The sequence below is a fragment of the Protopterus annectens genome, chromosome 1.part2, assembly GCF_019279795.1.
Source record: "Protopterus annectens isolate FY-2018-M chromosome 1.part2, PAN1.0, whole genome shotgun sequence".
NCBI classification, from domain to species: domain Eukaryota; kingdom Metazoa; phylum Chordata; order Ceratodontiformes; family Protopteridae; genus Protopterus; species Protopterus annectens.
Window position 1 is genome coordinate 310,945,667 of NC_056727.1, and position 16,316 is coordinate 310,961,982.

The following is a 16,316-nucleotide window of genomic DNA, read 5'->3' on the forward strand; positions in this document are numbered from 1 at the left end:
CACAATTGGGAATATAGGTCACATACTGCTGTAGTACACTATGAATGTTGCTAGATATACAGTTATATGTATTACCACACATATGTCAAAGGACATGTTACAGACATACCCACGCACACGTCAGACATAATTACAGGACACAAAGGTATGACAACCCAGATAAGCTTTCAGTGTGTACTGTACAGTACTGTGTGTCAGTACTTATACAACCTTAATCTTGAGAAATGTAATCTGTGATAAATACAGGGACCACACAAAACAGTAGATGCAAGCAATGTGAACATACACCATACTTTGCTGTACAGGCCCAGAGCTTCAATTAGTACTACAGTACACACAGGATTTGTATTCAACATCGGTACCAATCAATAATCATACATGTAGTGCTTTAGCCTTCAGTGACACACCCTAGTTAAAACCAAGGGACTTAATCACACTGTATGCAATAGCACTTGTTCTGCCTAGCCACAGAATACACAGCTTTTGTTAGGATAAAAGCAAGGACCCAGAATACCATAACATAAACAGTTTCCCAGTAAGCTATCCCACAGATACATATCTTTGACGTATTCACAAACATATTGACCATCACAGTCAGTCAACAGTACAGAGGATCTATTGCAACAAGTAGATGTAGGTGTGTATGAATATATATAAATATATATATATATATTTATTTATTTTATTATTTATTTTACATTTGTTAACCGGGATGGTCCGACTGGATACATGTCCTTTTTCAGCGGAGGCCCGGGGAGAAAAGCTCCAACAGAGTTACATTGATAATTAGGTACAGTAAATGAGCTGAAAGAACTTAACAAAAACATAGGCTATTTACATACAAGTACAAGACTGCCATTACTATTTCTGAGATTACTACAAATGTAACATTAATAACATATTAGCAAGGACGGTAGGCAGTATAATGACATAGAGTTAGACAGGATACATATTTCTTTATGACAGCATACAAAGTACTTATCATCTTAGATAGTTGTTTATGTTTTAGTTAATGGCACAGAGCTAGTCTGGGTTTGAGCAAGGACATAGCCAGTGTGACTTGAAGTGGAGTTTTAGACTATTTTTGAATTGACTTAGAGAAGTTGCAAGCGTGATGTTATTTGGGAGAGAGTTCCATATTTTACCAGTGGTGTTGGCAAATAGCGCGTCACCACCTAGGTTGAAAGATTTAGTTGTTTGGACAAGGAGTCTGTTTGCTGAGCGAAGGCAGCTTAGATTGGAGTAGGGAGTCATTACGTTTTTTAGTGCTGGGGTATTCTCAGGTTGTTTAAGGATTTTGAAGGCCTCTATGAGTTGGGACTGGTGAAGAAGGTGTGGGAATTCTATCCATCCAAGCTTTTTCAGGTTAGTACAGTGGTGTGTTCTGTAGGGTAGGCCTGTAATGAACCTGGCAATGTGATTATAGCAGGATGAGAGCTTGGCCAGATCAGATTTGTTAAGGTGAGTGAGGACAGGAGAGGCATATAGTAGGGTAGAGAGAAGGTGTGAACGGGCTGTGGCTGCCCTGGCATTTGGGGTAAGGAAGGCTTTAATTCTATATAGGGTCCCAAGTTTCTTGTTGACTGACTTAATGGCTTGGTTGATATGTATATCAAATCTGAGTTTATTGTCAATGTTTACTCCTAATAGCTTTGTATAGGTGTCTGGGGAGATGATGGTCCCATTATTGGATTTTATAGTGAAGTTTTCAGTCGGAGATCTATTGGTTGGGTAGAAGAGAAGTAACTTGGTTTTGTTTGGATTTAAGATCAGGAGATGGTTGGCAAGCCAGTTTTCGACTTTGGTGAAGCTATGTTGGGTGGTAGTTAGTAGATTTGCAAGAGAGGCATTGGAACATATTATAGTCGAGTCATCTGCATATTGAATGCAGGTGGCTTCAGGGATGACTGTTTGGATGTCGTTTATGATGACTGAAAAGAGGAGAGGTCCTAATATGGAACCTTGAGGAACTCCTATGGTATTTGGTAGTAGGCAGGAGAGCTTGTTTTGCCACATTGCTGCTTGTTGTCTCCCAGTGAGGTAAGCTTGAAACCAGTCAAGGGCTGGAGTATCTAGATACAGGGTTTTTAAAGTATATAGAAGTAACTGATGGTTTACCATATCGAAGGCTTTCGATAGGTCCAGGAAGAGAGCGGAGGATATTTTTTTATTATTCCGATTAAGATTAATGTTTTCAGTAAAAGAGAGGAGGGCAGTGGTTGTACTATGATGGGGTCTGAATCCATGTTGAAAGTCTGTGAGTAGTTTATTTTGGGTTAGATAGAGCATTAGTTGGTTGTGCATGCACTTTTCCATAATTTTGGCAAGTGGTGATAGTATGGCTATAGGTCTATAGTTGGATAGTTCTGTGGATGAACATCCTTTGTGGAGTGGAATAACATAGGATATTTTCCAAATTGAGGGGATTGAGGCCTCGGTTATGGTTCTGTTAATTAGGATTGAGATAGGGTAGGCTACGGCATCTGCAGCAATTTGCAGGTATTCAGCCGGCAGAAGATCGGCTGAAAGGGTGGTTGGCTTCAGTTTTTTCAAAAGGGATCTGATAAAGGATGTGGACACTGGCTGGAAGTTAAAAGAGAGTGGTGAGTCGGGTAAAGTGTTTATAGAAGTGTGGGGAGGAGAATGTTGGTTAGCTAATGACTGGATGGTTTCTGTGAAGAAAGTATTGAATGAATTGGCTATATCTTCTTGGCTCTTGTCAGATAATGTTCCTGGGGTCGGAGTAGTGGATTTGCCTGGTTGGAGAAGTTTATTTATGCCTGCCCAGTACTTTTGAGGGTTATTCTGATGTTTATGTTGCAGATTGTAGAAGTAATTTTTCTTATCTAGTATGATGGCTTTTTTAGTCTCATTTCTAAGTTGTTGGAATTTGATACGATCTAGGGGTAGTTTGGTAGTGCGCCATTTATCCCACGCTTTGTCTCTAGTTGTTATTTTGGTTTTGGTGTCTGTTGTTAGCCAGGGTGCTAGTTGAGTTTTAATTCTTATTGAGCGTTTAGGGGCATGCGAGTCAAGTATAGTAAGGAATGAATTGTTAAATGATGACACTGCCTCATCAAGGGAAGGAACTTTAGTTTTGTCCAGTTACATGATTTGAGTTCAAGTTGAAATTTAGTTGGGTCAAAGTTTTTCTTGGATCTGATAGACCTATAAATAGGTAAGCTTGTACAATTAATTTTGTCTTTCATGATGTATGTGAGCAGGTGATCACTAAGATCATTAGGGAGAGTTCCAGACATATAGTTCTGGGGATGACTGTTGGTGAGTATCCAGTCTAGTATACTCTCTTTTTGGTTATTGTTACCTGTACGTGTGGTAGATGATATTATCTGAGAGAATCCATGTAGGTTAACAGGGATGGGGTTGGACTGTGCTGTGTATTGGTTCCAGTCAATATTAACATCACCCGGGACAATGGTTTCTTGAGGGTAGTTGTTGGCTATCCAATGTAGAATGACCTCTAGTGTTTCTACATTGTTCCCAGGGGGAATATAGGTGACAATTAGGTTAATGCCCTTATGATTATTTAGTAGAATTTTTAGAGCTAGTATTTCAGCGTTAGAGACCTGGGGTGGTTGTATAGGGTTAGTTATGATGTTAAGTGTGCTATTATATAAGACGGCTATTCCACCTCCTCTTTTCTTTACTCTATCTGCCCTAAGTATATTGTAACCAGGAGGCAGGATCTCATTGTCTTTGGTTGATGGCCGGAGCCATGTTTCAGATAGACACATTATGTTGGGGAGGTATGTGGCTAGTACAGCATGCAGGCTATGTATCTTATTGTTTAGGCTTCTAATGTTTAAGTGGCATATTAGGAGGGAGTTAACCAGTCGGTGGGAGAGTGGTGGGCTGGTAGGATTTTGAGTTAAGATTGGGCCTGGATTAGGATGGATGTCCCCATCTTTGGTTATGTTTTTTCTTAGATACGCTAGTAGTCTAATAACTTTGAATAGTAGTTTTAGTTCATATTTGGATTTTATATATATGTGTAATAATATATATATATATATATATATATATATATATATATATATATGTAATAATATATATATGTGTGTGTATATATACATATACACATCTATTTGTCTATATACACACACACACACACACACACACACATATATATATATATATATATATATATATATAGGCACATATACATTTCACCTTTCATAGTGAGAATATCAATTATACAAAGGATGTAAGGTGTACAGTAATGTAATAACATTACACAGTCTTGGGATAAATGCATTGAAGGTCTTCACAGCCCAGGTAGCTTTAGCAGGCCTTACTGGCTTCAACATTGCAAACTGAATGAACCACCCACAGTGTTTAACCACCACGTCATATACCAGCACTGTATGCTGTCTTGTTTGTCACACACTAAAACCTACATACAAATATGCGCATACTAGCATTCACCAACATATATATCCCCCTTCGCAAACAGTTGCAATATGTCCCCTGCTCTCTGCACATATACAGATGTGAATATATATGACACATATATATTTCTCTGTATGTGTGTGGCATACACACACATGGTCCATACTGTTGTAAGTCCCTGGACCTCACAGCTGAACTGTTGGGCCTTGCTGCAACACAAACAGGTGTCACATATGATCACAGACTAATATTGGGGGGTAGATATGGTAACAGATGCTCGATAAGCATAGTAGACTGCTACAGCACTTGCCAATGCTAAGCTACACTTTAATATGACTATCATGCATGTGTTGTTCTGTCACATCCATGTTTATATAATGTCAGCGCTAATCCCCTCAACAGCCATTGGCCACACTACTGTACAGAACACAGATAACATGGATCATATCTTTGACATTTAATGCTGAGCTACACATCTCATAGGTATGTCCCACTGCCCACAGTTACACACAGTATTGTCCATAGCAGTAGTTAAGCAGAACATATGTGCAGAAAGAAGTACTGCTGCCACATATGAATGTTTTACATTATGTAGACTATTCTTCAATAACATCTACTACATGCCAGTAAATACATATGTGTCACATACCTTTCCTTTGTATAACTTGGTAATATTTCTTTTTCCTTTTCTCTCTCTCTCTGTCAGTCTCTGCAATAGAGTGATTGAGTTTGTTGGCATAGATTGCAGCCTGCTTTTGTAGGAATTGCACATGAGCATATGATGGCCTCTGCACCAATTAGTGCCCAGCATTTGCTAATTGCATGCAGCCTGCTGTGTAGCAATTCAAGTAATCACTGTCATAGCAACCCAGTACTATAAAGTGCTGACTCATGTAGGCGTGGCCCTTTCATCCCAAAGTCACTAGTTTTAGGAGGGATTCAGAGGGACAGAGCTAAAAATTGGATCAAAATCAGGGACGTCCCTGAAAATTAGGGACAATTGATAGGTATGGCCTCTGCCTTAAACGGATATGCCAGTGTTTGTCCTGCTGTGATACTGTGTGGGGTTGTAAGGTGATGGTGTAACATTATTTCCTGCTAGAACGGCTCCTTCTCTTATCACAGTCATGTAATGTAATCCCACAACAACTGTCGGTCAACATCCACAGAACAAGTTGTGTGGTATGGTATTCCAATTTTCCTTTACAGTCACTCATTCTGATGCATGATATAATTATTTAAGCACCAACTTAATGTATATCTACTGTGGCTTAGTGCTACTTCATGTTATGTAGTGTGTGCAAGGTCCGGGGTTCGAGACGTACAGAGGTGTTTTATTTTGTTCCTGAGCAGAACAAGGGCCCTCACATACAGAGTGACTAAGGCACTTTTAAGCAGCTGTAAGTGGGTTTGTGCAGGTTTGCGCAATGCTGCGCATTTCTTAGCCAAGTGCAAACAAGCGCAAACCCACGCAAACCCGCTAACTACTGCTTTATAGTGCTTACTCCCGCTCACCCCCGCGCTACTTTCTTTGAAAGAAAAGAAAAATTGGGAGATAGGAAAGTGGTGAAAAAGGGGCACAAAGAGAGAAAGACAGTATGGAAAATAGCTTGGGATGTGCAGAACGGGTATAGGGAAGATCCATAGCTACCCATTTCTTCAACAGCAACAGTTGTGCATATGCAATAAATTTGGAGGTAGATATGAACCCTTCAACCCCTGAGAGAGGGGTGAGGACAACAAAGTATGTTGTAATACCAATTAAATAACATTTCATGTGTCCATTGGACATGTGTGCAAAATGGGCAGCTATGTATGGGGCGTAATTTTTTGGGGGGGAACAAACTGCCCTTTTTTCAGGTAAGAGTGGAATGTGGGGTAGGGGAAGTAGGTATATTTGGGGAGGTAGGTTGGGGAGGTAAACAGACAAGACAAACAAGATGCATACAGGGGCAGTATATGACACGTGGTGGGTGAACACCTTTGATGGGGAGGGATGTTTGGAATCGCAAGCCCATGAGCCCCCAGATGGAAACAGTGGGACTGAGGTCCCCACTCATGGGCAGTTATTAAATTGCATGGGAATTGAATCAGTAGTATTGTTGGATGTAGGTGTGGGGTAGCAGTCTGGCCTGGATTATATACATTTGTTTATGGATGTTGAGAAAAGTTGTGGGTTATTCTGATGTTTATTTTGGATGATGTTAGTTTGCTTGTCTCATTTTATTTTGTATTTTGTCCTATTCCTAAGGTGCCTGAAAAGTTGAAATGTGTTTTGTATTCTGTTTTTGCACCACTCTTTCCCTGCTTTGTCACACTGTAGCATTAATGTCTTAGTTTCCCTTTGATAACTGTGGTACAGGGTTTGCTTTGACCCTTTTGGTACATACTTGGGCAAAGTTATTGAGAATTTGTAGAAATATCTCATTGAAGCATGTGACAGCATTATTGAGAATTTGTAGGAATATCTCATTGATGATATGATAGCAGAAGTCTAAGGGCACAGATTTTAGCTATTTTCCAATTCTATTTGATTAAAGTTGTGATAAAAGTGTTTTTGTCAGAATTTGTTGAGTTAGGAACTTGGTTGTGAATTATGTGTATATCCTGGATACTGTAACCTCTGACTACTTAAATAGATAGATGATCACTTAGGGCTCTCAGAAAGGATTCCAGCTGTTCTAATTTTGTTGGGTCTGTTTGTAAGAGCTCAGTCTAAGGTTGATTGCCTACTAGTGCTTTTGTGGGCTCTTGTAACTGATTTAATTAACTGTAAAGACATATAGATTTATGAAATAATTGGGTGTTACTATTGGTAAGCTGACAGCCTATATTTAGGTCTCCTAGTATTGTTTCATGTTGGATGAGTTAGGATATCTAGTGTTGAATATGCTCCACAGGGGGAATGTTTTTAAATTGTGGGATATATATACTTGCTAAAGAAAGTGTGCTATTTTCCTATTATTGATTCTGAGGCATGATACAAAGTGGTTCTGTGTTATAAAATTGTGGTATTTCCTTATTCAGTTTCCCATCTTTTAGTTTTCTAATACCATTATAGTAATGGACCCCATTTGTAAGTTTAAAGTCCATGAAATTAGTATTGTTTCAAGCTTTGATGTTAGCCAAAAGAGTACTTTTCAGCACTTGCAATTTGCTCAGAACAGGCTCCTTCTGTATTTCATAGAGAATTACATGTATTGATAGCTCATCTAAATAAAACTGTATTTTTTATGAGACCCATTGCTCCTACTACTATTGGAACAGTCTGAGTATCTTTCTTCCACATTGCTTTCATTTCTGCCTACAGATCTTGATATTTTATGACTTTGTGGCTTTTGCTGCTGCTGGTGATACCGGACTGTCTATAACTCCGCCCTCCCCTGGTATACTGGTTTCACAAGTCGCACCTAGCGGACACCGGGTGCAAGGGCCGCAGGACATATTCCCTCAGGAATCCCATTTTCCGCTGTCTTCTCCAGCTTCTCCCGCTGAGGAGGTCCACCAGAAAAGTTCATGTAAGAGGAAGCACATGGACTCCACAGAGGAGTCCCTCACTGAAGACACAGATTTCGATGAGGGGAACGATCCACTCTGTCACCCTCTGATGTATCCTTTGGTGATATTCTTGAAATCCTGAAACAGAGAGGTGACTGGCAGTCCTCTAACCTGACCTCTGAGGAATTTGTGTTCCTGCAGGCCTTTCGCACTCGGCCCCCTACCTCCTGGGTTACTCCACCTGCCGATGAACTTGTCCGGCTCATCGTGCAGTGTGCCTGGAAGGCTCCTGATACCATCTAAGCTATTCCCTGGAGGCCAGATAAGATCTTGTCCCCTCCTGCTTCGGATCCCCATTGGTCCAAATGTCTCCCTGTGGATGCTTTGGTGGTGGCAGCCACAACAAAAAAGGATCTGGCAGAAGAAGAAAGCCAGACTGTCCATCCGCCTAACAAAGAGTCCCGGGCCCTGGACAGGATAGGGAAACGCACCTTTGCTTCAGCAACCTTTGCTATCAGGTCCCTGAATTATATGGCACATTTTACCAGGCTTCAAAGGGATCTGATTTCTGAGCTCTCTGAAACCTTGGCTGGTGCCATGTCTGATGAGGTCCATGACAAAATGGCCTCTCAGCTGGCCACCATTGAATCTATATCTATCTCCTCTATGCAACTGATATCTCACACATCAGAAGGAGCAGCTAGAGCAGCGGGTTCAGCTGCGGTCTTGAGATGACATGCCTGGATGCACTTGTGTAACTTCGCAGAACCCTTTAAGTCTTCCTTTCTTAATGCCTCCATTGAGGCCTCCTCGTTGTTTGGGCCCAAAGTTAAAAGCACACTGGCCAGATGTGAACAGGATGATAAGACCCTTTCTGCCGTAGGTGTCCGTTATTCTTCCCCTTAACATGCTTTCTCCCGAAACCAAAAGAGTGGGAAGATATGGTTCAAGAAATCTCAGGGTCCTTTCTGTGACACACAAGCCGAGCTCTCCCCCAGAGGCAGAGGGGGAAACTCACAGGGAAGACGCTCCTTTTGGGGCAGAGAGGGTCCGCGTAACCAGGGTTCCAGGGATTCTTTCCCTAGTCAATCCTACCAGCGCTCCTGAAGAGCGGCCCAACTCCTTTCCTCTGGAGGTGGTTGGGGGACGTTTCTCCTTGTACCCTTCTGCCTGGCTAACCATCCCCACCGATTCTTGGGTACAAAGGATTATAACCAGAGATTATCATATCTCCTTCGATCTTTATCTCGTCCCTTCAAAAAAATCTTCCCAATGTTCCACCCAGTCAAAGGGAAGAAGCAGCACTAGAGATAGAAAAGCTGCTAAGAAAGAGAGTCATCCAAATAGTCCCTCCAGACCAGATAGGATCTGGATTCTACTCAAGACACTTTTTGTGCCAAAGAAAACCGGGGACTGGAGACCAATTTTGGATCTCAGTGTATTGAACATGTTTGTGAGAGTACAAAAATTCTGGATGGTCACAATACAATCTATCTTCCCACTTTTGGAAAAAGATGATTGGATGTGCTCTATAGATCTTCAAGATGCGTACTAGATCTTCAAGATGCGTACTACCACATAAAGTTGGACAGGCCGTCAAGATTTCTGCACTTCCGTGCGGGAGCCAGTCACTACCAGTTCAGAGTACTGCCTTTCGGACTCTCTACAGCCCCCAGAGTGTTCACAAAGTGTATGGCAATTGTCACAGTTCACTTGCGACTTCAAGGATTCCAGGTGTTTCCATACCTAGACAACTGGCTCATTTCCACCCCCACCAGCCATCTACTAGAAAAAGCCATGGCATACTTTCTCCTCACTGCTCAAAGGCTAGGCATAACCATAAACTGTCAAAAATCCAATCTCACCCCATCTCAGTCAACAGAATTCATAGGGGTTATCTTGGACACAAAAAACTGCAGAGCTGCTATTCCAGAGCGCAGAATTCTAAGGATAAAGCAACAACTAATTCCAATCCTTTCAAGGGAAAAATCCATGGCTCACTTGGTTATACAGCTGTTGGGGTTCATGGCAGCCTCCATCACCATTGTTCCCCTGGCCAGGTTTCACATGAGGCTTCTACAATAGCTACTGCTCACCCAATGGTATCCTTTTCAGCATCCTCTTTCAGCCATAATTTGAGTAATCCACAAGTGCAAACAGGATCTAAATTGGTGGATGACACACAATCTCTCAAAATGGTCTCTCCCCTTCTCCCCCCAGCAACCCAAGGCCACAGTGACCACGGACTCCTCCCTGATAGGGTGGGGGGGCTATGTCAGGGACAGACAGTCCAAGGCATTTGGTCCAAACTGGAGGCCCAATTGCATATAGATGTTCTAGAGTTGAGGGTGGTGCTTCTGGCGTTACAAGCATTCCATCCCCTGCTGCTGTCTGGGACAAATGCAATTCAATCAGACAACATGGCGGTGGTCTGGTACATCAACAAGCAAGGTGGATTCAAATCTTACCCCTTTGTCAAGAGGCCATGAGGATATGGCAATGGGGCGATGGCTACCAACCATTTTCTTCTAGCAACGCACATTCCCAGGAGTTCCAACGTGATTAGCAGACAGACTCAGCAGGTGCATTCTTCAACTCACAAGTGGTCCCTGAATCTTCCACCACTGGGGCCGTCCTTGCTGCGACCTCTTTGCATCCCCGACCAACTACAAATGCAGCAACTACTTTGCCCTGATTCCCCCTCTGGGACAGTCACCCAGGGAAGCTCTAGTCCACGATTGGCCCTCGGGACTTCTTTACCCATTTCCACCCTTTCTCCTCATTCCCCAGTTTCTGAAGAAAGCCCATTGGTTGAAGAGTAAGGTGATCCTCATAGCACCATATTGGCCTCGACAGATTTGGTTCCCCTTCCTTTGGCCTCACCTACATCGACCATGGATTCTCCATCCAATCCCAGAGTTGATATCACATGCACAGAACCTGATTCATCCCAACTTGAACAGCCTGAAGCTCAAGGCTTGGCTACTCCAATTCCCTTGATTGCCAGGCAGAATGATCTTTCTTTATCAGTACGTGATATTCTCTTTGCTTCTCATAAGTCTTCCATTAGAATTACTTATCTGAGCAAGTGGAAAAGATTTACCTGTTGGCTGAAAGATAAACAAGTAGACCCCTTTTCAGCACCAGTGCCGATAATACTAGACTATCTGGCCGACCTTTTTCAATCAGGTCTATCGGCCTCTACCATTAGAGTTCATTTGGCTGCAATTTCTAATTTTCATGAGGGTGTCCAAGATTCCTCTCTTATGTCCCATAACTTGTGCAAGACCTTCATAAAAGGTGTGAATCATCTGAAGCCGCCTTTTAGAGAACCTATTCAACCATGGGATTTATCATTAGTTCTACAAGCTCTGACAATGTCACCTTTCAAACCAGCCTCTTCTTGTGACCTCAAGTATTTGTCATGGAAAACCTCGTTTTTGGTCGCCATTACTTCTGCCAGATGTATTTCTGAGCTTCAAGCTTTATGTATCAAGAGTCCATACTTGATCTTTTATAGAGGTAGAGTGTCTCTGAGAACTAATCCATCATTTCTGCCTAAAGCGATCTCTGAAATGTCCATTAATCAAGCCATTGAATTGCCAGTTTTCTTTCCCAATCATTCAAACACAGGAGAGTATTGCCTACATACCCTAGATATCCACAGGCAAATCCATTTTTACTTAAACAGGACTAAACCCTTTCTTAAAGCTGACCAGTTATTTTTGGCCTTTTCTGGACCTAGATTAGGATCTGCTGTTGCTAAAGTCACATTAGCTAGATGGTTGAAGGACTATGTGACTTTCATTTATACACAATGTAATATCTCGTTGCCTACTACCATGAAAGCTCATTCAACAAGGTCGGTGGCAACTTCTGCTGCCTTCCATGCCAGAGCTTCTTTACATGACATCTGTGCAGCTGCAACTTGGGCTACACCTCATACCTTCATCAATCATTACAAATTGGATTTGGCCTCAAGAGGCAGAGCATCTTTCGGTTCTATGGTGGTCAGGAATGTCCTTCCATGAGAGCCTCTCAGGAATAGAGGTAGCTGGGGACTCTGTCCCATGCGTAAGGAATGAATGAGGATTAACAATATCAGATAAAGAAGTTGTGTCTTACCATAACATTCCATCTGTATTGTTGATCCTCGTTCAGTCATTACGACCCTCCCTCCTTCCCCCTCCTGTGGTTTCTAGTGGATCTCACCATCCGGTTCTCTTAGGTTATGTGACCAGAGGTAGCCTCTACCTTCTTTGACTTGCAACTCAATCTGAGGTAACAGGGAGAGGGGGATTGTGGTTAAGAGTTTAGCTTGAGAGTTTGAAGCTGACGCAAGCTTGGAAAATGGCCGGCTCAGTTCCGAGGTCGGAACCGATACCCATGTGTAATGACTGAACGAGGATCAACAATACAGATGGAACGTTATGGTAAGACACAACTTCTTTTTTTCATTCTTTGGTTTCAACTCACCTCTGCTTTACCATTCCTGCATCAAACCCTGATCAGCATGAGATTGTTTCAGGAGATTTCTATACTTGCCACTATATTTATGGCTTTTCCACATTTTTTTCCTTGTCATTTGATTCTTTGCCTTATATTCTTTCTTTTGTTTTTTGGCGCATTCGGTTGATGTCTGATTTTTGTCTACTTTTGGTTTGATTTCCATTCCCACTTGTCACCTGAATGCTTTTGCTAAACTAAACAGAGTGGTCATAGGTTCATAGGTAAATACTAGGCTGTCAGACTGCAGACTATTACAAGCCTAGTCAGTAACCAGAGGTCAGACTCCAACCCTGTACCTTGTATGTATGAGTTTAAGAGATTAACCATTATGCTAACCCTCCCATCTTAGTCACCTTAGACTTCCTCTCCTCATGTAAAATTTTCACTATGTTTAGATCTGACAAGATCAACAGATATATATTTCAAGGATGCCCATACCTCCTTCAAAGCGTGGAATATATAATCTTGGTATACACTGATTTTTATATATCATTCGATAAGAGTGAGACTTTTTTGTTTTGTTTTTTTGTCCAACTGATCCAATAACCTTTGGGGCCAGTCAATCATGCCAAAACTGTAAGTTAAAACAGGAAGACCAAATTGGTTTACAGCTTGGACTTTATTCCTAGATATCAAAGCTGCTTCAGTATTAGTTTTAGTCTTCTGAAGGATTCCTTACGGAGTTTTATTCACATTTGTTTATGTTTTATTGTTGATCCTTCATCAATTCCCAAATATTTATACACTCCTTCTTGCTCAAGTTCTTTTATATTACATTTCTGTCCTAGAGTGATATTTTCTTGATACTGCAACTTGCTTGCTTTATCATTGCTTATGCACATTTATCAAGACCAAATGTCATTCTTATATCATCTAAGAAAGTTTTAACCACTTACAATTGTGCTTTCAACTCCTCATCTGACGAACTATGTAGTTTTAAGTCATCCACAAAAAGGAGATGACAAATCTTTAAGCAAGGTTTTATGGGAACCAAATTGTAAACAAGACCTAATCTGTTAATTAAACAGCTTAATGCAGTTTAACCAAAACCTAATCCACTCCATCAACAACTTCCTCAAAGTGCAGAACCTCTGGTCACTACATCAGACCTGACACTGCAGCAATAATAAAAATATAAAGTAAAAACCACAGGCGGGTTTCGAAACTCCACACAAGCACAATGATAAATATGAAGTAAAAAAGCAAAGTGGAGATTCAGCACAGCAGGACACAATACAGTACAGTTTTTTTTCTTTTTATGCTGACTGCACTTCCAGAAATTTAGTTTACTATTGCTACTGCAACATATTTGCAGCCTATTATATAGGTAAAACCAACTGATCTCTTAAGGAATGTGTCTTAAAACACTATAGGGATATTAAGAACAAAGCCATCAGTGCATTGGCAAAACATGCCCAGCGAACTAACTCAGAGCATACATTTAAGTTTTTTATTTTAGAATTAATCGAAGCTGGTACAAGAGGGAGTGATTTAAGAAACAAAACTGAGGAATGTGAGCAGAAATGGATATTGTTTTTTAAAGCAGATAGTAGTCATGGAACTAATGACACTGTATCACTGAAACCGTTTTCTGAGAGCAAGATCTTTGAACACACCTCTCAACTGTATATATTTCTGCAGAATGTCCAGATTTTTGCTTCATATGTTTGGTCTGTTTCTCATAAAATTTGTGGTCTTCTAGCAAATCATTGAACATTGAAGTCACTAAATAATACTAAATAATGACAGACATTTGAGTTTCAGACTTTATATCCTTCAGAAAATATATAATAATGCAAAACCTGTTATTCTAACTTTCTAAGTTTATAAGAGCAATATTTAAATTCTGTCTCTATTTTTGTGCCTATGTCCCCCATTCTTTCTGGCTTTGTCCAGATTTCTTGAGCTGAGAGGTATGTCTTTGAAGCATTAGTGTACTGCTTCTTTAAATGTTTAATTATTTGCTACTGCATCTCTGATTCCTATTGGATATTGTTGGTTTAAATAATGCTATCTGTGAGTCATTTTTTGTCTGATGAAGTGGTTTACCACTGTGAATGCGCTAACATTTATATCAAATAAACCTTGAACTGTGCTGTGTTGTGTCCTGCTGTGCTGAATCTCCACTTTGCTGTTTTACTTCATACTGATACTACAGCAGCTCTGTCACAAGACCCAACACCCAAATATTTTCACCTGATAATTTTGTCATTATACAATAGCCTCTGATCACTACATCCGGCCAGATACTGCAGAAGCTCTGCCACAACAGCCAGCTCCCAAATATTTTGTCTTTGTACACTGTAAGCAAATTTAACTTGAAGAAAAGAAACTTGCTCTATATTAACTACATCTGGTCATATGTGTGTCTGTCTGTGCTGGAAATTAGTTTTTAACACCCCCCCCCTTCTGATGGAGGTGTCCTTTCACTCTAAAAGCAAATTACTAAATTGGCCACTGTCCTTTCTCTTGACCCATAGATTACAGTGTATATGCCAGTCCCTTAGTCTTCCTGACCTACAGGTATCTGTATTCAGGAAATTAAAGAAAACCTGTTCTGTTTTGTACCTCTCTGCTAATTGCTTTGTATTGTCTCTAAACTGATTACTTTCTGTTATAATCTGACCTGAGGGTGGAAGACCACTATGCTCAGCTTCATTCTCCTACCCCCAATTCCCACGCAACCTCTCTTTTTCTAGTATTCCTACACACACATTACACTTGTGACTCCTATTCCTTAACCCTCCCAAACCACCTTACTACTATCATATCCTGCTTCTGTAATTCCCACCTTCCATTTAATCTTTTAGCATAATTCCCAACTCTCTTTCTCCCTTCCATACTGCTTTGCAGCTCTATATACATTCATAGTCACACCCCTCCCTAACAGCAACTATCTATTCTACATTGTGTCCTCTACTGTTCTGAATTAAACCCTTACTTCTATTCCTATTTTTCCTACATTCTCACACTCCAGCCTTTAAAACTCCCTATTGCTTAAATTCCAGAAAGATTCTACAACAACCTAACTCTATTCCATCATCGCAAATACTTCTTTCCTATCTACCTTCTATCATCTTCAGACTCCACCACCACTAAACATCCTTATACCTTGCAACTTCTTTTTCCTTCTTGATTCCTACTTTCCCGCAAACTGCCAACTATAACATACAGATCCCTTTACTTAATCATGCTACTTCTCAGCTTATTCTGTATTCTTCTCCAGCTAATTGGCAATCTTTTATCCTACCATGACTCAATAATAGCTCTCAGCATATTTCCAACACTGTCCTAATCACCTATCATACTTTCTCCCTACACTCTCCACACATCACGCCGCACCTATTTAATGATGCCCCTCACCATTACTCCAAATATAGACTAATTCAATTTAAACTGAAACCAAAACAAAATTAAGTGGAAAAATCCTCTCCAAAAAAACAAGTATCAATAATTCCCCAACATACTAAAATCATTTAGGAGGAAACATTAACTCTAATCTTGGCCCCACCTATCACAATGAACATCAAAACAATTCTCTTCCACACACTTCTCTAACCCTACAACAATCAAACCCAACCCCAGTAATCTAACTTTTGCTGCCATAAATGTTTGAAGTATAAGAAATAAAACTGCTTAACTACATGCCTGGATTGCCGACATAAGCCTGATATTCTCACTGTAATTGAAACTTGGCTTAAATCTAGCATAAACGACTCTGAAATTACACCTCCTAGGTATAGTAACATCTGTAATAACAGTATAAAGAAAAAAGGTGGTGATTTTGCTTTAATATTACCCAACAACTACCACATTTCTCCTTACAACAAGCCAATAACAACATTCCATTCAGCAGAGCTACTTATTACTTTTCTGAAATTAAACAACTATAAACAAAT